Source organism: Pleurodeles waltl, chromosome 2_1 (genome assembly GCF_031143425.1).
Source record: "Pleurodeles waltl isolate 20211129_DDA chromosome 2_1, aPleWal1.hap1.20221129, whole genome shotgun sequence".
NCBI classification, from domain to species: Eukaryota; Metazoa; Chordata; class Amphibia; order Caudata; family Salamandridae; genus Pleurodeles; species Pleurodeles waltl.
In genome coordinates, this window is record NC_090438.1 from 739,440,029 (window position 1) to 739,462,864 (window position 22,836).

Consider the following 22,836-nt stretch of genomic DNA (forward strand, 5'->3'; position numbering starts at 1 on the left):
CCCCCACGTCCGCAGCACCACCCAGCTGTCTCGTGCCCCTGACCCCCGACCACGCTGCTGCTAGCGTGTTCGAGGCCCTCCTCCACCCTCAGGCATCCTCCTGCGCCTCATCCCTGGTGTCTAGTGGGCTCTGTTTAAGCTTCACTTGACCCATGTGCCGCTTCTCGCCGTCCTGTAAGTGTTTTTCCTATTTTTCAGCGCCTTGCCTCCTTGCGCTTCTGCCCCCGTTGTGCCCCTTCTGGTTACTGTACCCCGATTGTAATTTGTGCCATAATTGTATTTTGTGACTGTTTTTGAACTTTTCCTTACTGTTTGTGCCTTGCTTTTTCGCTGGTTTTTTCGCCCCTTGGGCGCTCCCCCTTGCCGATCTACCCTTGCCGCTGCCTCCCTGCGGCCCGCCCCCCTCGCGCCCCCATTCGCTGCTCCCTCCCGCCTCCCAGCTGCTCCTCCCTCCCCCCTCCGTTCTTAATGGCTGGCGCTGCGCGTCGCAAGTGAGCGACCTCTGACCTGCTTTAGGTCTAGAGCTCGCCCCCCACGTCCGCAGCACCACCCAGCTGTCTCGTGCCCCTGACCCCCGACCACGCTGCTGCTAGCGTGTTCGAGGCCCTCCTCCACCCTCAGGCATCCTCCTGCGCCTCATCCCTGGTGTCTAGTGGGCTCTGTTTAAGCTTCACTTGACCCGTGTGCCGCTTTTCGCCGTCCTGCAAGTGTTTTTCCTATTTTTCAGCGCCTTGCCTCCTTGCGCTTCTGCCCCCGTTGTGCCCCTTCTGATTACTGTACCCCGATTGTAATTTGTGCCATAATTGTATTTTGTGACTGTTTTTGAACTTTTCCTTACTGTTTGTGCCTTACTTTTTCCCTGGTTTTTTCACCCCTTGGGCGCTCCCCCTTGCCGATCTACACTTGCCGCTGCCTCCCTGCGGCCCCGCCTCCCTCGCGCCCCTATTCGCCGCTCCCTCCCGCCTCCCAGCTGCTCCTCCCTCCCCCCTCCCTTCTTAATGGCTGGAGCTGCGCGTCGCGAGTGAGCAACCTCTGACCTGCTTTAGGTCTAGAGCTCGCCCCACACGTCTGCAGCACCACCCAGCTGTCTCGTGCCCCTGACCCCCGCCCAAGCTGCTGCTAGCGTGTTCGAGGCCCTCCTCCACCCGCAGGCATCCTCCTGCGCCTCCTCCCTGGTGTCTAGTGGGCTCTGTTTAAGCTTCACTTGACCCGTGTGCCGCTTTTCGCCATCCTGTAAGTGTTTTTCCTATTTTTCAGCACCTTGCCTCCTTGCGCTTCTGCCCCCGTTGTGCCCCTTCTGATTACTGTACCCCGAGTGTAATTTGTGCCATAATTGTATTTTGTGACTGTTTTTGAACTTTTCCTTACTGTTTGTGCCTTGCTTTTTCCCTGGTTTTTTCGCCCCTTGGGCGCTCCCCCTTGCCGATCTACCCTTGCCGCTGCCTCCCTGCGGCCCGCCCCCCTCGCGCCCCCCATTCCCAGCTCCCTCCCGCCTCCCAGCTGCTCCTCCCTCCCCCCTACCTTCTTAATGGCTGGCGCTGCGCGTCGCGAGTGAGCGACCTCTGACCTGCTTTAGGTCTAGAGCGCGCCCCCCACATCCGCAGCACCACCCAGCTGTCTCGTGCCCCTGACCCCCGCCCACGCTGCTGCTAGAGTGTTCGAGGCCCTCCTCCACCCGCAGGCATCCTCCTGCGCCTCATCCCTGGTGTCTAGTGGGCTCTGTTTAAGCTTCACTTGACCCGTGATTACTGTACCCCGATTGTAATTTGTGCCATAATTGTATTTTGTGACTGTTTTTGAACTTTTCCTTACTGTTTGTGCCTTGCTTTTTCCCTGGTTTTTTCGCCCCTTGGGCGCTCCCCCTTGCCGATCTACCCTTGCCGCTGCCTCCCTGCGGCCCCGCCCCCCTCGCGCCCCCATTCGCCGCTCCCTCCCGCCTCCCAGCTGCTCCTCCCTTCTTAATGGCTGGCGGTGCGCGTTGCGAGTGAGCGACCTCTGACCTGCTTTAGGTCTAGAGCTCGCCCCCCACGTCCGCAGCACCACTCAGCTGTCTCGTGCCCCTGACCCCCGCCCACGCTGCTGCTAGCGTGTTCGAGGCCCTCCTCCACCCACAGGCATCCTCCTGCGCCTCATCCCTGGTGTCTAGTGGGCTCTGTTTAAGCTTCACTTGACCCGTGTGCCGCTTTTCGCCGTCCTGTAAGTGTTTTTCCGAATTTTTCAGCGCCTTGTCTCCTTGCGCTTCTGCCCCCGTTGTGCCCCTTCTGATTACTGTACCCCAATTGTAATTTGTGCCTTAATTGTATTTTGTGACTGTTTTTGAACTTTTCCTTACTGTTTGTGCCTTGCTTTTTCCCTGGTTTTTTCGCCCCTTGGGCGCTCCCCCTTGCAGATCTACCCTTGCCGCTGCCTCCCTGCGGCCCTGCCCCCCTCGTGCCCCCATTCGCCGCTCCCTCCCGCCTCCCGCCTCCCAGTTGCTCCTCCCTCCCCCCTCCCTTCTTAATGGCTGGCGCTGCGCGTCGCGAGTGAGCGACCACTGACCTGCTTTAGGTCTAGAGCTCGCCCCCCACGTCCGCAGCACCACCCAGCTGTCTCGTGCCCCTGACCCCCACCCACGCTGCTGCTAGCGTGTTCGAGGCCCTCCTCCACCAACAGGCATCCTCCTGCGCCTCATCCCTGGTGTCTAATGGGCTCTCTTTAAGCTTCACTTGACCCATGTGATGCTTTTCGCCGTCCTGTAAGTGTTTTTCCTATTTTTCAGCGCCTTGCCTCCTTGCGCTTCTGCCCCCCGTTGTGCCCCTGCTGATTACTGTACCCCGATTGTAATTTGTGCCATAATTGTATTTTGTGACTGTTTTTGAACTTTTCCTTACTGTTTGTGCCTTGCTTTTTCCCTGTTTTTTTCGCCCCTTGGGCACTCCCCCTTGCCGATCTACCCTTGCCGCTGCCTCCCTGCGGCCCCGCCCCCCTCGCGCCCCCATTCGCCGCTCCCTCCCGCCTCCCGCCTCCCAGCTGCTCCTCCCTTCTTAATGGCTGGCGCTGCGTGTCGCGAGTGAGCGACCTCTGACCTGCTTTAGGTCTAGAGCTCGCCCCCCACGTCCGCAGCACCACTCAGCTGTCTCGTGCCCCTGACCCCAGCCCACGCTGCTGCTAGCGTGTTCGAGGCCCTCCTCCACCCGCAGGCATCCTCCTGCGCCTCATCCCTGGTGTCTAGTGGGCTCTGTTTAAGCTTCACTTGACCCGTGTGCCGCTTTTCGCCGTCCTGTAAGTGTTTTTCCGAATTTTTCAGCGCCTTGCCTCCTTGCGCTTCTGCCCCCGTTGTGCCCCTTCTGATTACTGTACCCCGATTGTAATTTGTGCCATAATTGTATTTTGTGTCTGTTTTTGAACTTTTCCTTACTGTTTGTGCCTTGCTTTTTCCATGGTTTTTTCGCCCCTTGAGCGCTCCCCCTTGCAGATCTACCCTTGCCGCTGCCTCCCTGCGGCCCTGCCCCCCTCGCGCCCCCATTCGCCGCTCCCTCCCGCCTCCCGCCTCCCAGTTGCTCCTCCCTCCCCCCTCCCTTCTTAATGGCTGGCGCTGCGCGTCGCGAGTGAGCGACCTCTGACCTGCTTTAGGTCTACAGCTCGCCCCCCACGTCCGCAGCACCACCCAGCTGTCTCGTGCCCCTGACCCCCGCCCACGCTGCTGCTAGCGTGTTCGAGGCCCTCCTCCACCCACAGGCATCCTCCTGCGCCTCATCCCTGGTGTCTAATGGGCTCTCTTTAAGCTTCACTTGACCCATGTGACGCTTTTCGCCGTCCTGTAAGTGTTTTTCCTATTTTTCAGCGCCTTGTCTCCTTGCGCTTCTGCCCCCGTTGTGCCCCTTCTGATTACTGTATCCCGATTGTAATTTGTGCCATAATTGTATTTTGTGACTGTTTTTGAACTTTTCCTTACTGTTTGTGCCTTGCTTTTTCCCTGGTTTTTTCGCCCCTTGGGCACTCCTCCTTGCCGATCTACCCTTGCCGCTGCCTCCCTGCGGCCCCGCCCCCCTCGCGCCCTCATTCGCCGCTCCCTCCCACCTCCCACCTCCCAGCTGCTCCTCCCTCCCCCCTCCCTTCTTAATGGCTAGCGTTGCGCGTCACGAGTGAGCGACCTCTGACCTGCTTTAGGTCTAGAGCTCGCCCTCCACGTCCGCAGCACCACCCAGCTGTCTCGTGCCCCTGACCCCCGCCCATGCTGCTGCTAGCGTGTTCGAGGCCCTTCTCCACCCGCAGGCATCCTCCTGCGCCTCATCCCTGGTGTCTAGTGGGCTCTGTTTAAGCTTCACTTGACCCGTGTGCCGCTTTTCGCCGTCCTGTAAGTGTTTTTCCTATTTTTCAGCGCCTTGCCTCCTTGCGCTTCTGCCCCCGTTGTGCCCCTTCTGATTACTGTACCCCGATTGTAATTTGTGCCATAATTGTATTTTGTGACTGTTTTTGAACTTTTCCTTACTGATTGTGCCTTGCTTTTTCCCTGGTTTTTTCGCCCCTTGGGCGCTCCCCCTTGCCGATCTACCCTTGCGGCTGCCTCCCTGCGGCCCCGCCCCCCTCGTGCCCCCATTCGCCGCTCCCTCCCGCCTCCCAGCTGCTCCTCCCTCCCCCCTCCCTTCTTAATGGCTGGCGCTGCGCGTCGCGAGTGAGCAACCTCTGACCTGCTTTAGGTCTAGAGCTCGCCCCCCACGTCCGCAGTACCACCCAGCTGTCTCGTGCCCCTGACCCCCGCCCACGGTGCTGCTAGCGTGTTCGAGGCCCTCCTCCACCTGCAGGCATCGTCCTGCGCCTCATCCCTGGTGTCTAGTGGGCTCTGTTTAAGCTTCACTTGACCCGTGTGCTGCTTTTCGCCGTCTTCTAAGTGTTTTTCCTATTTTTCAGCGCCTTGCCTCCTTGCGCTTCTGCCCCCGTTGTGCCCCTTCTGATTACTGTACCCCGATTGTAATTTGTGCCATAATTGTATTTTGTGACTGTTTTTGAACTTTTCCTTACTGTTTGTGCCTTGCTTTTTCTCTGGTTTTTTCGCCCCTTGGGCGCTCCCCCTTGCCGATCTACCCTTGCGGCTGCCTCCCTGCGGCCCCGCCCCCCTCGTGCCCCCATTCGCCGCTCCCTCCCGCCTCCCGCCTCTCAGCTGCTCCTCCCTCCCCCCCCTTCTTAATGGCTGGCGCTGCGCGTCGCGAATGAGTGACCTCTGACCTGCTTTAGGTCTAGAGCTCGCCCCCCACGTCCGCAGTACCACCCAGCTGTCTCGTGCCCCTGACCCCCGCCCACGCTGCTGCTAGCGTGTTCGAGGCCCTCCTCCACCCGCAGGCATCCTCCTGCGCCTCATCCCTGGTGTCTAGTGGGCTCTGTTTAAGCTTCACTTGACCCGTGTGCCGCTTTTCGCAGTCCTGTAAGTATTTTTCATATTTTTCAGCGCCTTGCCTCCTTGCGCTTCTGCCCCCGTTGTGCCCCTTCTGATTACTGTACCTCCGATTGTAATTTGTGCCATAATTGTATTTTGTGACTGTTTTTGAACTTTTCCTTACTGTTTGTGCCTTGCTTTTTCCCTGTTTTTTTCGCCCCTTGGGCGCTCCCCCTTGCCGATCTACCCTTGCCGCTGCCTCCCTGCGGGCCCGCCCCCCTTGCGCCCCCATTCGCCGCTCCCTCCCGCCTCCCAGCTGCTCCTCCCTCCCCCCTCCCTTCTTAATGGCTGGCGCTGCGCGTCGCAAGTGAGCGACCTCTGACCTGCTTTAGGTCTACAGCTCGCCCCCCACGTCCGCAGCACCACCCAGCTGTCTCGTGCCCCTGACCCCCCCCACGCTGCTGCTAGCGTGTTCGAGGCCCTCCTCCACGCGCAGGCATCCTCCTGCGCCTCATCCCTGGTGTCTAGTGGGCTCTGTTTAAGCTTCACTTGACCCGTGTGCCGATTTTCGCCGTCCTGTAAGTGTTTTTCCTATTTTTCAGCGCCTTGACTCCTTGCGCTTCTGCCCCCGTTGTGCCCCTTCTGATTACTGTACCCCCATTGTAATTTGTGCCATAATTGTATTTTGTGACTGTTTTTGAACTTTTCCTTACTGTTTGTGCCTTGCTTTCTCCCTGTTTTTTTCGCCCCTTGGGCACTCCCCCTTGCCGATCTACACTTGCCGCTGCCTCCCTGTGGCCCCGCCCCCCCTCGCGCCCCCATTCGCCGCTCCCTGCCGCCTCCCAGCTGCTCCTCCCTCCCCCCTCCCTTCTTAATGGCTGGCGCTGCGTGTCGCGAGTGAGCGACCTCTGACCTGCTTTAGGTCTACAGCTCGCCCCCCACGTCCGCAGCACCACCCAGCTGTCTCGTGCCCCTGACCCCCCCCCACGCTGCTGCTAGCGTGTTCGAGGCCCTCCTCCACGCGCAGGCATCCTCCTGCGCCTCATCCCTGGTGTCTAGTGGGCTCTGTTTAAGCTTCACTTGACCCGTGTGCCGATTTTCGCCGTCCTGTAAGTGTTTTTCCTATTTTTCAGCGCCTTGACTCCTTGCGCTTCTGCCCCCGTTGTGCCCCTTCTGATTACTGTACCCCCATTGTAATTTGTGCCATAATTGTATTTTGTGACTGTTTTTGAACTTTTCCTTACTGTTTGTGCCTTGCTTTCTCCCTGTTTTTTTCGCCCCTTGGGCACTCCCCCTTGCTGATCTACACTTGCCGCTGCCTCCCTGCGGCCCCCGCCCCCCTCGCGCCCCCATTTGCCGCTCCCTCCCGCCTCCCGCCTCCCAGCTGCTCCTCCCTCCCCCCTCCCTTCTTAATGGCTGGCGCTGCGCGTCGCGAGTGAGCAACCTCTGACCTGCTTTAGGTCTAGAGCTCGCCCCCCACGTCCGCAGTACCACCCAGCTGTCTCGTGCCCCTGATCCCCGCCCACGCTGCAGCTAGCGTGTTCGAGGCCCTCCTCCACCCGCAGGCATCCTCCTGCGCCTCATCCTTGGTGTCTAGTGGGCTCTGTTTAAGCTTCACTTGACCCGTGTGCCGCTTTTCGCCGTCCTGTAAGTGTTTTTCCTATTTTTCAGCGCCTTGCCTCCTTGCGCTTCTGCCCCCGTTGTGCCCCTTCTGATTACTGTACCCCGATTGTAATTTGTGCCATAATTGTATTTTGTGACTGTTTTTGAACTTTTCCTTACTGTTTGTGCCTTGCTTTTTCCCTGTTTTTTTCGCCCCTTGGGCACTCCCCCTTGCCGATCTACCCTTGCCGCTGCCTCCCTGCGGCCCCGCCCCCCTCGCGCCCCCATTCGCTGCTCCCTCCCGCCTCCCGCCTCCCAGCTGCTCCTCCCTCCCCCCTCCCTTCTTAATGGCTGGCGCTGCGCGTCGCGAGTGAGCGACCTCTGACCTGCTTTAGGTCTAGAGCTCGCCCCCCACGTCCGCAGCACCACCCAGCTGTCTCGTGTCCCTGACCCCCGCCCACGCTGCTACTAGCATGTTCGAGGCCCTCCTCCACGCGCAGGCATCCTCCTGTGCCTCATCCCTGGTGTCTAGTGGGCTCTGTTTAAGCTTCACTTGACCCATGTGCCGCTTTTCGCCGTCCTGCAAGTGTTTTTCCTATTTTTCAGCGCCTTGCCTCCTTGCGCTTCTGCCCCCGTTGTGCCCCTTCTGATTACTGTACCCTGATTGTAATTTGTGCCATAATTGTATTTTGTGACTGTTTTTGAACTTTTCCTTACTGTTTGTGCCTTACTTTTTCCCTGGTTTTTTCGCCCCTTGGGCGCTCCCCCTTGCCGATCTACCCTTGCCGCTGCCTCCCTGCGGCCCCGCCCCCCTCGCGCCCCCATTCGCCGCTCCCTCCCGCCTCCCAGCTGCTCCTCCCTCCCCCTCCCTTCTTAATGGCTGGCACTGCGCGTCGCGAGTGAGCGACCTGTGACCTGCTTTAGGTCTAGAGCTCGCCCCCCACGTCCGCAGCACCACCCAGCTGTCTCGTGCCCCTGACCCCCGACCACGCTGCTGCTAGCGTGTTCGAGGCCCTCCTCCACCCGCAGGCATCCTCCTGCGCCTCATCCCTGGAGTCTAGTGGGCTCTGTTTAAGCTTCATTGACCCGTGTGCCGCTTTTCGCCGTCCTGTAAGTGTTTTTCCTATTTTTCAGCGCCTTGCCTCCTTGCGCTTCTGCCCCCGTTTTGCCCCTTCTGATTACTGTACCCCGATTGTAATTTGTGCCATAATTGTATTTTGTGACTGTTTTTGAACTTTTCCTTACTGTTTGTGCCTTACTTTTTCCCTGGTTTTTTCGCCCCTTGGGCGCTCCCCCTTGCCGATCTACACTTGCCGCTGCCTCCCTGCGGCCCCGCCCCCCTCGCGCCCCTATTCGCCGCTCCCTCCCGCCTCCCAGCTGCTCCTCCCTCCCCCTCCCTTCTTAATGGCTGGAGCTGCGCGTCGCGAGTGAGCAACCTTTGACCTGCTTTAGGTCTAGAGCTCGCCCCACACGTCCGCAGCACCACCCAGCTGTCTCGTGCCCCTGACCCCCGCCCAAGCTGCTGCTAGCGTGTTCGAGGCCCTCCTCCACCCGCAGGCATCCTCCTGCGCCTCCTCCCTGGTGTCTAGTGGGCTCTGTTTAAGCTTCACTTGACCCATGTGCCGCTTTTCGCCGTCTTGTAAGTGTTTTTCCTATTTTTCAGCACCTTGCCTCCTTGCGCTTCTGCCCCCGTTGTGCCCCTTCTGATTACTGTACCCCGATTGTAATTTTGTGCCATAATTGTATTTTGTGACTGTTTTTGAACTTTTCCTTACTGTTTGTGCCTTGCTTTTTCCCTGGTTTTTTCGCCCCTTGGGCGCTCCCCCTTGCCGATCTACCCTTGCCGCTGCCTCCCTGCGACCCCGCCCCCCTCGCGCCCCCATTCCCTGCTCCCTCCCGCCTCCCAGCTGCTCCTCCCTCCCCTCTACCTTCTTAATGGCTGGTGCTGCGCGTCGCGAGTGAGCGACCTCTGACCTGCTTTAGGTCTAGAGCTCGCCCCCCACGTCCGCAGCACCACCCAGCTGTCTCGTGCCCCTGAGCCCCGCCCACGCTGCTGCTAGCGTGTTCGAGGCCCTCCTCCACCCGCAGGCATCCGCCTGCGCCTCATCCCTGGTGTCTAGTGGGCTCTGTTTAAGCTTCACTTGACCCATGTGCCGCTTTTCGCCGTCCTGTAAGTGTTTTTCCTATTTTTCAGCGCCTTGCCTCCTTGCGCTTCTGCCCCCGTTGTGCCCCTTCTGATTACTGTACCCCGATTGTAATTTGTGCCACAATTGTATTTTGTGACTGTTTTTGAACTTTTCCTTAATCTTTGTGCCTTGCTTTTTTCCTGTTTTTTTCGCTCCTTGGGCGCTCCCCCTTGCAGATCTACCCTTGCCGTTGCCTCGCTGCGGCCCTGCCCCCCTCGCGCCCCCCATTCGCCGCTCCCTCCCGCCTCCCAGTTGCTCCTCCCTCCCCCCTCCCTTCTTAATGGCTGGCGCTGCGCGTCGCGAGTGAGCGACCTCTGACCTGCTTTAGGTCTAGAGCTCGCCCCGCACGTCCGCAGCACCACCCAGCTGTCTCGTGCCCCTGACCCCCGCCCACGCTGCTGCTAGCGTGTTCGAGGCCCTCCTCCACCCGCAGGCATCCTCCTGCGCCTCATCCCTGGTGTCTAATGTGCTCTGTTTAAGCTTCACTTGACCCGTGTGCCGCTTTTCGCCGTCCTGTAAGTGTTTTTCCTATTTTTCAGCACCTTGCCTCCTTGCGCTTCTGCCCCCGTTGTGCCCCTTCTGATTACTGTACCCCGATTGTAATTTGTGCCATAATTGTATTTTGTGACTGTTTTTGAACTTTTCCTTACTGTTTGTGCCTTGCTTTTTCCCTGTTTTTTTCGCCCCTTGGGCGCTCCCCCTTGCAGATCTACCCTTGCCGCTGTCTCCCTGCGGCCCGCCCCCCTCGCGCCCCCATTCGCCTCTCCCTCCCGCCTCCCGCCTCCCGCCTCCCAGCTGCTCCTCCCTTCTTAATGGCTGGCGCTGTGCGTCGCGAGTGAGCGACCTCTGACCTGCTTTAGGTCTACAGCTCGCCCCCCACGTCCGCAGCACCACCCAGCTGTCTCGTGCCCCTGACCCCCGCCCACGCTGCTGCTAGCGTGTTCGAGGCCCTCCTCCACCCGCAGGCATCCTCCTGCGCCTCATCCCTGGTATCTAGTGGGCTCTGTTTAAGCTTCACTTGACCCGTGTGCCGATTTTCGCCGTCCTGTAAGTGTTTTTCCTATTTTTCAGCGCCTTGACTCCTTGCGCTTCTGCCCCCGTTGTGCCCCTTCTGATTACTGTACCCCCATTGTAATTTGTGCCATAATTGTATTTTGTGACTGTTTTTGAACTTTTCCTTACTGTTTGTGCCTTGCTTTTTCCCTGTTTTTTTCGCCCCTTGGGCACTCCCCCTTTCCGATCTACACTTGCCGCTGCCTCCCTGTGGCCCCGCCCCCCTCGCGCCCCCATTCGCCGCTCCATTCCGCCTCCCGCCTCCCAGCTGCTCCTCCCTCCCCCCTCCCTTCTAAATGGCTGGCGCTGCACGTCGCGAGTGAGCGACCTCTGACCTGCTTTAGGTCTAGAGTTCGCCCCCCACGTCCGCAGCACCACCCAGCTGTCTCGTGCCCCTGACCCCCGCCCACGCTGCTGCTAGCGTGTTCGAGGCACTCCTCCACCCGCAGGCATCCTCCTGCGCCTCATCCCTGGTGTCTAGTGGGCTCTGTTTAAGCTTCACTTGACCCGTGTGCCGCTTTTCGCCGTCCTGTAAGTGTTTTTCCTATTTTTCAGGACCTTGCCTCCTTGTGCTTCTGCCCCCGTTGTGCCCCTTCTGATTACTGTACCCCGATTGTAATTTGTGCCATAATTGTATTTTGTGACTGTTTTTGAACTTTTCCTTACTGTTTGTGCCTTGCTTTTACCTGTTTTTTTCGCCCCTTGGGCGCTCCCCCTTGCCAATCTACCCTTGCCGCTGCCTCCCTGTGGCCCCGCCCCCCTCGCGCCCCCATTCGCCGCTCCCTCCTGCCTCCCGCCTCCCAGCTGCTCCTCCCTCCCCCCTCCCTTCTTAATGGCTGGCGCTGCGCGTCGCGAGTGAGCAACCTCTGACCTGCTTTAGGTCTAGAGCTCGCCCCCCACGTCCGCAGTACCACCCAGCTGTCTCGTGCCCCTGACCCCCGCCCACGCTGCAGCTAGCGTGTTCGAGGCCCTCCTCCACCCGCAGGCATCCTCCTGCGCGTGTAACGCTTTTCGCCGTCCTGTAAGTGTTTTTCCTATTTTTCAGCGCCTTGCCTCCTTGCGCTTCTGCCCCCGTTGTGCCCCTTCTGATTACTGTACCCCGATTGTAATTTGTGCCATAATTGTATTTTGTGACTGTTTTTGAACTTTTCCTTACTGTTTGTGCCTTGCTTTTTCCCTGTTTTTTTCGCCCCTTGGGCACTCCCCCTTGCCGATCTACCCTTGCCGCTGCCTCCCAGCGGCCCCCCCCCCCTCGCGCGCCCATTCGCCGCTCCCTCCCGCCTCCCAGCTGCTCCTCCCTCCCCCCTCCCTTCTTAATGGCTGGCGCTGCGCGTCGCGAGTGAGCGACCTCTGACCTGCTTTAGGTCTAGAGCTCGCCCCCCACGTCCGCAGCACCACCCAGCTGTCTCGTGCCCCTGACCCCCGCCCACGCTGCTGCTAGCATGTTCGAGGCCCTCCTCCACGCGCAGGCATCCTCCTGTGCCTCATCCCTGGTGTCTAGTGGGCTCTGTTTAAGCTTCACTTGACCCATGTGCCGCTTTTCGCCGTCCTGCAAGTGTTTTTCCTATTTTTCAGCGCCTTGCCTCCTTGCGCTTCTGCCCCCGTTGTGCCCCTTCTGATTACTGTACCCCGATTGTAATTTGTGCCATAATTGTATTTTGTGACTGTTTTTGAACTTTTCCTTACTGTTTGTGTCTTACTTTTTCCCTGGTTTTTTCGCCCCTTGGGCGCTCCCCCTTGCCGATCTACCCTTGCCGCTGCCTCCCTGCGGCCCCGCCCCCCTCGCGCCCCCATTCGCCGCTCCCTCCCGCCTCCCAGCTGCTCCTCCCTCCCCCCTCCCTTCTTAATGGCTGGCGCTGCGCGTCGCGAGTGAGCGGCCTCTGACCTGCTTTAGGTCTAGAGCTCGCCCCCCACGTCCGCAGCACCACCCAGCTGTCTCGTGCCCCTGACCCCCGACCACGCTGCTGCTAGCGTGTTCGACGCCCTCCTCCACCCGCAGGCATCCTCCTGCGCCTCATCCCTGGAGTCTAGTGGGCTCTGTTTAAGCTTCATTGACCCGTGTGCCGCTTTTCGCCGTCCTGTAAGTGTTTTTCCTATTTTTCAGCGCCTTGCCTCCTTGCGCTTCTGCCCCCGTTTTGCCCCTTCTGATTACTGTACCCCGATTGTAATTTGTGCCATAATTGTATTTTGTGACTGTTTTTGAACTTTTCCTTACTGTTTGTGCCTTGCTTTTACCTGTTTTTTTCGCCCCTTGGGCGCTCCCCCTTGCCAATCTACCCTTGCCGCTGCCTCCCTGTGGCCCCGCCCCCCTCGCGCCCCCATTCGCCGCTCCCTCCTGCCTCCCGCCTCCCAGCTGCTCCTCCCTCCCCCCTCCCTTCTTAATGGCTGGCGCTGCGCGTCGCGAGTGAGCAACCTCTGACCTGCTTTAGGTCTAGAGCTCGCCCCCCACGTCCGCAGTACCACCCAGCTGTCTCGTGCCCCTGACCCCCGCCCACGCTGCAGCTAGCGTGTTCGAGGCCCTCCTCCACCCGCAGGCATCCTCCTGCGCGTGTAACGCTTTTCGCCGTCCTGTAAGTGTTTTTCCTATTTTTCAGCGCCTTGCCTCCTTGCGCTTCTGCCCCCGTTGTGCCCCTTCTGATTACTGTACCCCGATTGTAATTTGTGCCATAATTGTATTTTGTGACTGTTTTTGAACTTTTCCTTACTGTTTGTGCCTTGCTTTTTCCCTGTTTTTTTCGCCCCTTGGGCACTCCCCCTTGCCGATCTACCCTTGCCGCTGCCTCCCAGCGGCCCCCCCCCCCTCGCGCGCCCATTCGCCGCTCCCTCCCGCCTCCCAGCTGCTCCTCCCTCCCCCCTCCCTTCTTAATGGCTGGCGCTGCGCGTCGCGAGTGAGCGACCTCTGACCTGCTTTAGGTCTAGAGCTCGCCCCCCACGTCCGCAGCACCACCCAGCTGTCTCGTGCCCCTGACCCCCGCCCACGCTGCTGCTAGCATGTTCGAGGCCCTCCTCCACGCGCAGGCATCCTCCTGTGCCTCATCCCTGGTGTCTAGTGGGCTCTGTTTAAGCTTCACTTGACCCATGTGCCGCTTTTCGCCGTCCTGCAAGTGTTTTTCCTATTTTTCAGCGCCTTGCCTCCTTGCGCTTCTGCCCCCGTTGTGCCCCTTCTGATTACTGTACCCCGATTGTAATTTGTGCCATAATTGTATTTTGTGACTGTTTTTGAACTTTTCCTTACTGTTTGTGTCTTACTTTTTCCCTGGTTTTTTCGCCCCTTGGGCGCTCCCCCTTGCCGATCTACCCTTGCCGCTGCCTCCCTGCGGCCCCGCCCCCCTCGCGCCCCCATTCGCCGCTCCCTCCCGCCTCCCAGCTGCTCCTCCCTCCCCCCTCCCTTCTTAATGGCTGGCGCTGCGCGTCGCGAGTGAGCGGCCTCTGACCTGCTTTAGGTCTAGAGCTCGCCCCCCACGTCCGCAGCACCACCCAGCTGTCTCGTGCCCCTGACCCCCGACCACGCTGCTGCTAGCGTGTTCGACGCCCTCCTCCACCCGCAGGCATCCTCCTGCGCCTCATCCCTGGAGTCTAGTGGGCTCTGTTTAAGCTTCATTGACCCGTGTGCCGCTTTTCGCCGTCCTGTAAGTGTTTTTCCTATTTTTCAGCGCCTTGCCTCCTTGCGCTTCTGCCCCCGTTTTGCCCCTTCTGATTACTGTACCCCGATTGTAATTTGTGCCATAATTGTATTTTGTGACTGTTTTTGAACTTTTCCTTACTGTTTGTGCCTTACTTTTTCCCTGGTTTTTTCGCCCCTTGGGCGCTCCCCCTTGCCGATCTACACTTGCCGCTGCCTCCCTGCGGCGCCGCCCCCCTCGCGCCCCTATTCGCCGCTCCCTCCAGCCTCCCAGCTGCTCCTCCCTCCCCCTCCCTTCTTAATGGCTGGAGCTGCGCGTCGCGAGTGAGCGACCTCTGACCTGCTTTAGGTCTACAGCTCGCCCCCCACGTCCGCAGCACCACCCAGCTGTCTCGTGCCCCTGACCCCCGCCCACGCTGCTGCTAGCGTGTTCGAGGCCCTCCTCCACCCACAGGCATCCTCCTGCGCCTCATCCCTGGTGTCTAATGGGCTCTATTTAAGCTTCACTTGACCCATGTGACGCTTTTCGCCGTCCTGTAAGTGTTTTTCCTATTTTTCAGCGCCTTGCCTCCTTGCGCTTCTGCCCCCGTTGTGCCCCTTCTGATTACTGTACCCGATTGTAATTTGTGCCATAATTGTATTTTGTGACTGTTTTTGAACTTTTCCTTACTGTTTGTGCCTTGCTTTTTCCCTGGTTTTTTCGCCCCTTGGGCACTCCCCCTTGCCGATCTACCCTTGCCGCTGCCTCCCTGCGGCCCCGCCCCCCTCGCGCCCCCATTCGCCGCTCCCTCCCGCCTCCCGCCTCCCAGCTGCTCCTCCCTCCCCCCTCCCTTCTTAATGGCTAGCGCTGCGCGTCACGAGTGAGCGACCTCTGACCTGCTTAAGGTCTAGAGCTCGCCCTCCACGTCCGCAGCACCACCCAGCTGTCTCGTGCCCCTGACCCCCGCCCACGCTGCTGCTAGCGTGTTCGAGGCCCTCCTCCACCCGCAGGCATCCTCCTGCGCCTCATCCCTGGTGTCTAGTGGGCTCTGTTTAAGCTTCACTTGACCCGTGTGCCGCTTTTCGCCGTCCTGTAAGTGTTTTTCCTATTTTTCAGCGCCTTGCCTCCTTGCGCTTCTGCCCCCGTTGTGCCCCTTCTGATTACTGTACCCCGATTGTAATTTGTGCCATAATTGTATTTTGTGACTGTTTTTGAACTTTTCCTTACTGTTTGTGCCTTGCTTTTTCCCTGGTTTTTTCGCCCCTTGGGCGCTCCCCCTTGCCGATCTACCCTTGCGGCTGCCTCCCTGCGGCCCCGCCCCCCTCGTGCCCCCATTCGCCGCTCCCTCCCGCCTCCCGCCTCTCAGCTGCTCCTCCCTCCCCCCCCTTCTTAATGGCTGGCGCTGCGCGTCGCGAATGAGTGACCTCTGACCTGCTTTAGGTCTAGAGCTCGCCCCCCACGTCCGCAGTACCACCCAGCTGTCTCGTGCCTCTGACCCCCGCCCACGCTGCTGCTAGCGTGTTCGAGGCCCTCCTCCACCCGCAGGCATCCTCCTGCGCCTCATCCCTGGTGTCTAGTGGGCTCTGTTTAAGCTTCACTTGACCCGTGTGCCGCTTTTCGCAGTCCTGTAAGTATTTTTCATATTTTTCAGCGCCTTGCCTCCTTGCGCTTCTGCCCCCGTTGTGCCCCTTCTGATTACTGTACCTCCGATTGTAATTTGTGCCATAATTGTATTTTGTGACTGTTTTTGAACTTTTCCTTACTGTTTGTGCCTTGCTTTTTCCCTGTTTTTTTCGCCCCTTGGGCGCTCCCCCTTGCCGATCTACCCTTGCCGCTGCCTCCCTGCGGCCCCGCCCCCCTTGCGCCCCCATTCGCCGCTCCCTCCCGCCTCCCAGCTGCTCCTCCCTCCCCCCTCCCTTCTTAATGGCTGGCGCTGCGCGTCGCGAGTGAGCGACCTCTGACCTGCTTTAGGTCTACAGCTCGCCCCCCACGTCCGCAGCACCACCCAGCTGTCTCGTGCCCCTGACCCCCCCCACGCTGCTGCTAGCGTGTTCGAGGCCCTCCTCCACGCGCAGGCATCCTCCTGCGCCTCATCCCTGGTGTCTAGTGGGCTCTGTTTAAGCTTCACTTGACCCGTGTGCCGATTTTCGCCGTCCTGTAAGTGTTTTTCCTATTTTTCAGCGCCTTGACTCCTTGCGCTTCTGCCCCCGTTGTGCCCCTTCTGATTACTGTACCCCCATTGTAATTTGTGCCATAATTGTATTTTGTGACTGTTTTTGAACTTTTCCTTAATGTTTGTGCCTTGCTTTCTCCCTGTTTTTTTCGCCCCTTGGGCACTCCCCCTTGCCGATCTACACTTGCCGCTGCCTCCCTGTGGCCCCGCCCCCCTCGCGCCCCCATTCGCCGCTCCCTCCCGCCTCCCAGCTGCTCCTCCCTCCCCCCTCCCTTCTTAATGGCTGGCGCTGCGCGTCGCGAGTGAGCGACCTCTGACCTGCTTTAGGTCTACAGCTCGCCCCCCACGTCCGCAGCACCACCCAGCTGTCTCGTGCCCCTGACCCCCCCCACGCTGCTGCTAGCGTGTTCGAGGCCCTCCTCCACGCGCAGGTATCCTCCTGCGCCTCATCCCTGGTGTCTAGTGGGCTCTGTTTAAGCTTCACTTGACCCGTGTGCCGCTTTTCGCCGTCCTGTAAGTGTTTTTCCTATTTTTCAGCACCTTGCCTCCTTGCGCTTCTGCCCCCGTTGTGCCCCTTCTGATTACTGTACCCCGATTGTAATTTGTGCCATAATTGTATTTTGTGACTGTTTTTGAACTTTTCCTTACTGTTTGTGCCTTGCTTTTACCTGTTTTTTTCGCCCCTTGGGCGCTCCCCCTTGCCGATCTACCCTTGCCGCTGCCTCCCTGCGGCCCCGCCCCCCTCGCGCCCCCATTTGCCGCTCCCTCCCGCCTCCCGCCTCCCAGCTGCTCCTCCCTCCCCCCTCCCTTCTTAATGGCTGGCGCTGCGCGTCGCGAGTGAGCAACCTCTGACCTGCTTTAGGTCTAGAGCTCGCCCCCCACGTCCGCAGTACCACCCAGCTGTCTCGTGCCCCTGATCCCCGCCCACGCTGCAGCTAGCGTGTTCGAGGCCCTCCTCCACCCGCAGGCATCCTCCTGCGCCTCATCCCTGGTGTCTAGTGGGCTCTGTTTAAGCTTCACTTGACCCGTGTGCCGCTTTTCGCCGTCCTGTAAGTGTTTTTCCTATTTTTCAGCGCCTTGCCTCCTTGCGCTTCTGCCCCCGTTGTGCCCCTTCTGATTACTGTACCCCGATTGTAATTTGTGCCATAATTGTATTTTGTGACTGTTTTTGAACTTTTCCTTACTGTTTGTGCCTTGCTTTTTCCCTGTTTTTTTCGCCCCTTGGGCACTCCCCCTTGCCGATCTACCCTTGCCGCTGCCTCCCTGCGGCCCCGCCCCCCTCGCGCCCCCATTCGTTGCTCCCTCCCGCCTCCCGCCTCCCAGCTGCTCCTCCCTCCCCCCTCCCTTCTTAATGGCTGGCGCTGCGCGTCGCGAGTGAGCGACCTCTGACCTGCTTTAGGTCTAGAGCTCGCCCCCAACGTCCGCAGCACCACCCAGCTGTCTCGTGTCCCTGACCCCCGCCCACGCTGCTACTAGCATGTTCGAGGCCCTCCTCCACGCGCAGGCATCCTCCTGTGCCTCATCCCTGGTGTCTAGTGGGCTCTGTTTAAGCTTCACTTGACCCATGTGCCGCTTTTCGCCGTCCTGCAAGTGTTTTTCCTATTTTTCAGCGCCTTGCCTCCTTGCGCTTCTGCCCCCGTTGTGCCCCTTCTGATTACTGTACCCTGATTGTAATTTGTGCCATAATTGTATTTTGTGACTGTTTTTGAACTTTTCCTTACTGTTTGTGCCTTACTTTTTCCTTGGTTTTTTCGCCCCTTGCCGATCTACCCTTGCCGCTGCCTCCCTGCGGCCCGCCCCCCTCGCGCCCCCATTCGCCGCTCCCTCCCGCCTCCCAGCTGCTCCTCCCTCCCCCTCCCTTCTTAATGGCTGGCACTGCGCGTCGCGAGTGAGCGACCTCTGACCTGCTTTAGGTCTAGAGCTCGCCCCCCACGTCCGCAGCACCACCCAGCTGTCTCGTGCCCCTGACCCCCGACCACGCTGCTGCTAGCGTGTTCGAGGCCCTCCTCCACCCGCAGGCATCCTCCTGCGCCTCATCCCTGGAGTCTAGTGGGCTCTGTTTAAGCTTCATTGACCCGTGTGCCGCTTTTCGCCGTCCTGTAAGTGTTTTTCCTATTTTTCAGCGCCTTGCCTCCTTGCGCTTCTGCCCCCGTTTTGCCCCTTCTGATTACTGTACCCCGATTGTAATTTGTGCCATAATTGTATTTTGTGACTGTTTTTGAACTTTTCCTTACTGTTTGTGCCTTACTTTTTCCCTGGTTTTTTCGCCCCTTGGGCGCTCCCCCTTGCCGATCTACACTTGCCGCTGCCTCCCTGCGGCCCCGCCCCCCTCGCGCCCCTATTCGCCGCTCCCTCCCGCCTCCCAGCTGCTCCTCCCTCCCCCTCCCTTCTTAATGGCTGGAGCTGCGCGTCGCGAGTGAGCAACCTTTGACCTGCTTTAGGTCTAGAGCTCGCCCCACACGTCCGCAGCACCACCCAGCTGTCTCGTGCCCCTGACCCCTGCCCAAGCTGCTGCTAGCGTGTTCGAGGCCCTCCTCCACCCGCAGGCATCCTCCTGCGCCTCCTCCCTGGTGTCTAGTGGGCTCTGTTTAAGCTTCACTTGACCCATGTGCCGCTTTTCGCCGTCTTGTAAGTGTTTTTCCTATTTTTCAGCACCTTGCCTCCTTGCGCTTCTGCCCCCGTTGTGCCCCTTCTGATTACTGTACCCCGATTGTAATTTGTGCCATAATTGTATTTTGTGACTGTTTTTGAACTTTTCCTTACTGTTTGTGCCTTGCTTTTTCCCTGGTTTTTTCGCCCCTTGGGCGCTCCCCCTTGCCGATCTACCCTTGCCGCTGCCTCCCTGCGGCCCCGCCCCCCTCGCGCCCCCATTCCCTGCTCCCTCCCGCCTCCCAGCTGCTCCTCCCTCCCCTCTACCTTCTTAATGGCTGGTGCTGCGCGTCGCGAGTGAGCGACCTCTGACCTGCTTTAGGTCTAGAGCTCGCCCCCCACGTCCGCAGCACCACCCAGCTGTCTCGTGCCCCTGAGCCCCGCCCACGCTGCTGCTAGCGTGTTCGAGGCCCTCCTCCACGCGCAGGCATCCTCCTGTGCCTCATCCCTGGTGTCTAGTGGGCTCTGTTTAAGCTTCACTTGACCCATGTGCCGCTTTTCGCCGTCCTGCAAGTGTTTTTCCTATTTTTCAGCGCCTTGCCTCCTTGCGCTTCTGCCCCCGTTGTGCCCCTTCTGATTACTGTACCCCGATTGTAATTTGTGCCATAATTGTATTTTGTGACTGTTTTTGAACTTTTCCTTACTGTTTGTGTCTTACTTTTTCCCTGGTTTTTTCGCCCCTTGGGCGCTCCCCCTTGCCGATCTACCCTTGCCGCTGCCTCCCTGCGGCCCCGCCCCCCTCGCGCCCCCATTCGCCGCTCCCTCCCGCCTCCCAGCTGCTCCTCCCTCCCCCCTCCCTTCTTAATGGCTGGCGCTGCGCGTCGCGAGTGAGCGGCCTCTGACCTGCTTTAGGTCTAGAGCTCGCCCCCCACGTCCGCAGCACCACCCAGCTGTCTCGTGCCCCTGACCCCCGACCACGCTGCTGCTAGCGTGTTCGACGCCCTCCTCCACCCGCAGGCATCCTCCTGCGCCTCATCCCTGGAGTCTAGTGGGCTCTGTTTAAGCTTCATTGACCCGTGTGCCGCTTTTCGCCGTCCTGTAAGTGTTTTTCCTATTTTTCAGCGCCTTGCCTCCTTGCGCTTCTGCCCCCGTTTTGCCCCTTCTGATTACTGTACCCCGATTGTAATTTGTGCCATAATTGTATTTTGTGACTGTTTTTGAACTTTTCCTTACTGTTTGTGCCTTACTTTTTCCCTGGTTTTTTCGCCCCTTGGGCGCTCCCCCTTGCCGGTCTACACTTGCCGCTGCCTCCCTGCGGCCCCGCCCCCCTCGCGCCCCTATTCGCCGCTCCCTCCAGCCTCCCAGCTGCTCCTCCCTCCCCCTCCCTTCTTAATGGCTGGAGCTGCGCGTCGCGAGTGAGCGACCTCTGACCTGCTTTAGGTCTACAGCTCGCCCCCCACGTCCGCAGCACCACCCAGCTGTCTCGTGCCCCTGACCCCCGCCCACGCTGCTGCTAGCGTGTTCGAGGCCCTCCTCCACCCACAGGCATCCTCCTGCGCCTCATCCCTGGTGTCTAATGGGCTCTCTTTAAGCTTCACTTGACCCATGTGACGCTTTTCGCCGTCCTGTAAGTGTTTTTCCTATTTTTCAGCGCCTTGCCTCCTTGCGCTTCTGCCCCCGTTGTGCCCCTTCTGATTACTGTACCCGATTGTAATTTGTGCCATAATTGTATTTTGTGACTGTTTTTGAACTTTTCCTTACTGTTTGTGCCTTGCTTTTTCCCTGGTTTTTTCGCCCCTTGGGCACTCCCCCTTGCCGATCTACCCTTGCCGCTGCCTCCCTGCGGCCCCGCCCCCCTCGCGTCCCCATTCGCCGCTCCCTCCCGCCTCCCGCCTCCCAGCTGCTCCTCCCTCCCCCCTCCCTTCTTAATGGCTAGCGCTGCGCGTCACGAGTGAGCGACCTCTGACCTGCTTAAGGTCTAGAGCTCGCCCTCCACGTCCGCAGCACCACCCAGCTGTCTCGTGCCCCTGACCCCCGCCCACGCTGCTGCTAGCGTGTTCGAGGCCCTCCTCCACCCGCAGGCATCCTCCTGCGCCTCATCCCTGGTGTCTAGTGGGCTCTGTTTAAGCTTCACTTGACCCGTGTGCCGCTTTTCGCCGTCCTGTAAGTGTTTTTCCTATTTTTCAGCGCCTTGCCTCCTTCCGCTTCTGCCCCCGTTGTGCCCCTTCTGATTACTGTACCCCGATTGTAATTTGTGCCATAATTGTATTTTGTGACTGTTTTTGAACTTTTCCTTACTGTTTGTGCCTTGCTTTTTCCCTGGTTTTTTCGCCCCTTGGGCGCTCCCCCTTGCCGATCTACCCTTGCGGCTGCCTCCCTGCGGCCCCGCCCCCCTCGTGCCCCCATTCGCCGCTCCCTCCCGCCTCCCGCCTCTCAGCTGCTCCTCCCTCCCCCCCCTTCTTAATGGCTGGCGCTGCGCGTCGCGAATGAGTGACCTCTGACCTGCTTTAGGTCTAGAGCTCGCCCCCCACGTCCGCAGTACCACCCAGCTGTCTCGTGCCCCTGACCCCCGCCCACGCTGCTGCTAGCGTGTTCGAGGCCCTCCTCCACCCGCAGGCATCCTCCTGCGCCTCATCCCTGGTGTCTAGTGGGCTCTGTTTAAGCTTCACTTGACCCGTGTGCCGCTTTTCGCAGTCCTGTAAGTATTTTTCATATTTTTCAGCGCCTTGCCTCCTTGCGCTTCTGCCCCCGTTGTGCCCCTTCTGATTACTGTACCTCCGATTGTAATTTGTGCCATAATTGTATTTTGTGACTGTTTTTGAACTTTTCCTTACTGTTTGTGCCTTGCTTTTTCCCTGTTTTTTTCGCCCCTTGGGCGCTCCCCCTTGCCGATCTACCCTTGCCGCTGCCTCCCTGCGGCCCCGCCCCCCTTGCGCCCCCATTCGCCGCTCCCTCCCGCCTCCCAGCTGCTCCTCCCTCCCCCCTCCCTTCTTAATGGCTGGCGCTGCGCGTCGCGAGTGAGCGACCTCTGACCTGCTTTAGGTCTACAGCTCGCCCCCCACGTCCGCAGCACCACCCAGCTGTCTCGTGCCCCTGACCCCCCCCCCACGCTGCTGCTAGCGTGTTCGAGGCCCTCCTCCACGCGCAGGCATCCTCCTGCGCCTCATCCCTGGTGTCTAGTGGGCTCTGTTTAAGCTTCACTTGACCCGTGTGCCGATTTTCGCCGTCCTGTAAGTGTTTTTCCTATTTTTCAGCGCCTTGACTCCTTGCGCTTCTGCCCCCGTTGTGCCCCTTCTGATTACTGTACCCCCATTGTAATTTGTGCCATAATTGTATTTTGTGACTGTTTTTGAACTTTTCCTTAATGTTTGTGCCTTGCTTTCTCCCTGTTTTTTTCGCCCCTTGGGCACTCCCCCTTGCCGATCTACACTTGCCGCTGCCTCCCTGTGGCCCCGCCCCCCTCGCGCCCCCATTCGCCGCTCCCTCCCGCCTCCCAGCTGCTCCTCCCTCCCCCCTCCCTTCTTAATGGCTGGCGCTGCGCGTCGCGAGTGAGCGACCTCTGACCTGCTTTAGGTCTACAGCTCGCCCCCCACGTCCGCAGCACCACCCAGCTGTCTCGTGCCCCTGACCCCCCCCCACGCTGCTGCTAGCGTGTTCGAGGCCCTCCTCCACGCGCAGGTATCCTCCTGCGCCTCATCCCTGGTGTCTAGTGGGCTCTGTTTAAGCTTCACTTGACCCATGTGCCGATTTTTGCCGTCCTGTAAGTGTTTTTCCTATTTTTCAGCGCCTTGACTCCTTGCGCTTCTGCCCCCGTTGTGCCCCTTCTGATTACTGTACCCCCATTGTAATTTGTGCCATAATTGTATTTTGTGACTGTTTTTGAACTTTTCCTTACTGTTTGTGCCTTGCTTTCTCCCTGTTTTTTTCGCCCCTTGGGCACTCCCCCTTGCCGATCTACACTTGCCGCTGCCTCCCTGTGGCCCCGCCCCCCTCGCGCCCCCATTCGCCGCTCCATTCCGCCTCCCGCCTCCCAGCTGCTCCTCCCTCCCCCCTCCCTTCTTAATGGCTGGCGCTGCACGTCGCGAGTGAGCGACCTCTGACCTGCTTTAGGTCTAGAGCTCGCCCCCCACGTCCGCAGCACCACCCAGCTGTCTCGTGCCCCTGACCCCCGCCCACGCTGCTGCTAGCGTGTTCGAGGCACTCCTCCACCCGCAGGCATCCTCCTGCGCCTCATCCCTGGTGTCTAGTGGGCTCTGTTTAAGCTTCACTTGACCCGTG